This window comes from Carassius auratus, chromosome 20 (genome assembly GCF_003368295.1).
Source record: "Carassius auratus strain Wakin chromosome 20, ASM336829v1, whole genome shotgun sequence".
NCBI lineage: Eukaryota > Metazoa > Chordata > Actinopteri > Cypriniformes > Cyprinidae > Carassius > Carassius auratus.
Genome location: NC_039262.1, coordinates 19,675,759 through 19,680,088, shown reverse-complemented (window position 1 = coordinate 19,680,088; position 4,330 = coordinate 19,675,759).

The following is a 4,330-nucleotide window of genomic DNA, read 5'->3' as shown; positions in this document are numbered from 1 at the left end:
AATTGATAGTTGATTGGTTTGAAGCCAGGCATTACACTGCACAGACTAAAACACATTTTTGAGAGAAGTCAGGAACTTTGGAGAAAGATTCTAGAGGAAGAAAACACATTTACTGCAACAACAGATGAATTCTAGAGTCTCTGAGAACTACACATGCTAATGTCTCATGAGCAAGACCTTTGCTTCTGTAACTTTTTCTTAATTCTTGCAGAATGACATATTTATTGCAGTATTTTTATTTGTACAGATGATCTCATCAGCCAAATGAGGGGTTTTGACCAAGTGATGCTCTTGAAAGGAGTGAAAGAAGAGGATGTGGTAAATTGTCTTCAGAGAAAAGCTTCTCAAAAGATCTTAAAACAGCTTGAAGAATGGTAAGTGTACAGTACTACAAGGGTCATAGTTACTCACCCTGCTAAAATCACACAGAACATAAGATGAGCTCTCTGTCCATTAAACAACTTCATCTGGATTGTTTGTTTCACTTTGACCAGGTCTGGGATGTTAGGACTGAGAGATCCTCTGGCTGAGAACAAGCTACACCTCATCAGTGCTGGACATCAACCACAAACTGTTTCCAGACACGAGAGAAGAAGATCACGATGGGGAGATGAAACCAGTTTAGATGTGATGATGGGAATCATTATTTTCTGGAACAGTATCTCATGTCTTATATGTATCACATGATCTGTATCACAGTTGACTGGATGGGACTGTGTGACTTTTAAGGACATTTCATCACTCATCTGTGTGAACTGATTTATATATGAGGTTAATGTATCTTTGATGATAATTATTTTCATTGAATCTTATTTGTCTTGATGCTACTTTATCAACTTTATAGTCTATGCTTCAATAAAATGAAAATGGTGAATATTGTGTTCTGAAGATTCTTGGTAAATACATCATTTTACTAGGTAGGCTCATATGTGTTTATTTTAGACTTGGAAAAACGACATATTAATTATTGGGATTATTTTTTTATTTAAGACATGAACATTTTTGATCGGATTAATAACATCTGGGACATCAGTACACCAGAAAGTAAGTTTTTTATATTTTAGTAACAAATATGCACATTTTTTGTGAAATACAGGGAGTTACAAGATTAATTATTCTGCATTACAAGATGGTGCCATGGGCTTTATTGTTACAAACACTTGACGGATAACTGAGAATGTAGCAGGAATGATCAACGTGGATCTTGTACTGCATTAAAACCAAGAGCACGCACATTACTGATGTCCAGCACATGAGGAGCAAGATACGGGGGTGAGGAGGACATTTTTACACTGATTTCAGCTAATTAGTTATATATAATGCTAATATATATACATATATATATATATAAATTAATATTCTTAGCACTGCATGAATTTGTCCTTGTGTAATAGTGAAGTATCACAATGTGTATACATTGTCCTTGATTACTGCTTTACAGTGGGGAATAGATAAAGGCAAGTTGTTGCAGGTTCATCCATTATATTTCTTGCCATTTACTTCAAAAATCAAAGAAATAATCTATTATTTTCATTATTAAAACATTTCTTTATAATTTTTCCATGTTTCATCAGATGGCCTCACAATGTCCTGTCAAAAGGTATGATAGCCATGATGAATAGAATAGAAAACTGAGGACTGTGAAAACTGTCAGATATAAATGTGACTCAGCTCAGTTTGTTGTTCATGATGAGGAGAATACATATATGTAGGTTTTACTGCCCTGCTACCCCCAGGGGCCCAGTAGCACCCCCCGGAAGAGCCCAAAACTGTACATTTCAAATGGCTGTAAATCAGAGTCCAATTAACATATCAAAGAGAAAATGGGCAGGATTATTACTTATGCTATGCTGATAAAATAATGTTGAGCTCAGTTTTCAGAAATAAGTGGAAAGCTGACATAAAAGCATTTTAAATATTGCTCACTGTAAAATACCACATTTCAGCCTGCCTCTCAAATATATCACAGATGTTTGCACAATAAACATATTTAGATATCCAGTTTACCTTAAAATAAATAATTTATTTAGTTTCGTTAATAAAAAGTTTTAAACTACATTACCCACAAGCCTCCGTCGTTCTATCTATAGAAAGGCAACACTAGGGGGCTGTTTTTTGTAGTTCATTGAAGTTATGCTTAGGGTTAGGATTAGGATCTCGCTAAAGATGTCATTTTTCTCAAGATAGCAACACTTCATTGTTGACTTAATATATTACTAATGTGATGATAGGAGCAAAAACATACTTTTTAACATGATGCGCTGTTTAATATGGGTTAAAAGATAGTCCAACCACAGACTGTCCTGAAAAGTCATAGCCAATGACATCTAAGCTGAGCAGCAGCGTCACATTTCCTTATCCATGTATGACAGATGTCTTTCGTTTTTCGGCTGAAGGGATAGATTCGGTTAACAATAGATTAAGCTTGCTACTTATAAGATACTGTTTTATTAACGTCTTCACCTTCCTCCGTTGTTCAGCTTGACAAAAATTGGGCAATATTGATGTGCACATGCCCAGCAGTCGCAGTTGTATCCAACAGATAGATTCCTCTCATTAAATATAAGACACATTTTTAAGATTTGTATATTTTTTTTTTGACCAAAGACAAATATATTTACTAATCAAATGACGTGCTTCTAAAATTTACATTGTATATTACATTGTGTTTTAAAGTTAAAATTGTTCACATTTGTGTTTCTGTGATTTACCATTCTCTACCATTTGAACCCTAGGAATAAAAACAGAAATTATAAATGAATGAATGAATGAATGAATGAACAAATAAATACATAAAGCATAATAAACATGCATATTTTTGTAAGGATCTTCCATTATTTATTGATATGTCAAACTCATTTAAAGACAACATGCCCAAATTACTACACTGCATCCTCTGTCACCAAGCTCGTTTTTGCCACCATAAAGAATAAAAAGGCAGTTATGTTGTAAACATTAACTATTTTCAGTATGCAAATGAAAATGCTTTTATTAAAAAACAAAACAGTAAATACAGTATGTCTTTCAGAGAACACTGGAAAAAGATCAATTTTATTAAAAAAATTAAATTGACCAAAATGTTATACAACACAATGTAAATGTTTCAAACTCACAAAAAAACACCATGAAGACATGCATGTCAAGTGTGCAATATCATCTATAAAACTCAATCAGCACAGCATCAAATAAACACTGATTGTCTGAACAATGGAAGACAGAGAAAGTGTTCAGGAAAACAAACACCTGCTAGCTTTGACAATAACATCATGAATTCACTTCATGACTGGAGCTAGGGGATGACTGTGTATGAATATCTCCTTTACTAAAACTCTTAATTAAAGTCTAAAAAGTTCACTGTATGAAGCTTGAAAAAGAGAACAAAATGCTTTATTCAATACGAAAAATACTATTTTTAACTATTGTTTTCATCACTGGTTCTGTAATGTATTCATTATGAGCTTATAAATAAAACAAAGTTACATCTTCTGCAAAAATCAAACCACTGCAAAGTCTAATCACTGATCCAGGGACCATATTGTGTGTGTGGGGGATAAAGAGTAACGAGGTGAGTCCTTGTGCATGATGGAGAACTGCAGTGTTATCCTCAAAACAATCCTGTAAAACAGAATATTACATTACATTCAACTTATACATTACACTGTGTTTTGTTTAGACCATAAAAGCAGCTCGTAAAGATGCTGTAAATAAATGTTAATGAATCCATTATTGAAAGCAAAGTAATAATAACAAGCTATAGTCATATGAATTCTTTTGATAGTGTCAGATGAGACCGTCCTGGGGCTTGTACAATATCATACAAGTGTTAAACTGGATTATTAAGACTGTGATGTGTTTAGTACAGTATGTGAAATATTGATAATTAGATATTAAAATCTCTTTAAACACATAAGTGTCCCATAAGGCAGTGGCTCCCAATCCTGGTCCTGGAGAACCCAACACTGCACATTTGAGATGTCTCCCTGATCAAACACACCTGATTCAACTCATCAGCTCATCAGTGAAGACTCCAAGGCAGATAAGAGAGACGCCAAAACCGTGCAGTGCTGGGGTTCTCCAGGATCAGGATTGGGAAACACAGTCATCAGGTCATGAAAAGTTCGACACACACTCGTGGTCATCATGCTCACTTCGAACACTAGCCAAATAATACAGGAAAGACGTCAATAAGTAATCAAGTGGTCAAGTGAAAAGATGGCAAGTGTGGGGTATTGGACAGTGCAACAGTTTAAGAAACAACAAATGCTGTACAAATTATAACAGCAGGAATGTTTGATAAAAGAGACAAACTATCACAGACTTACTGCTGCAA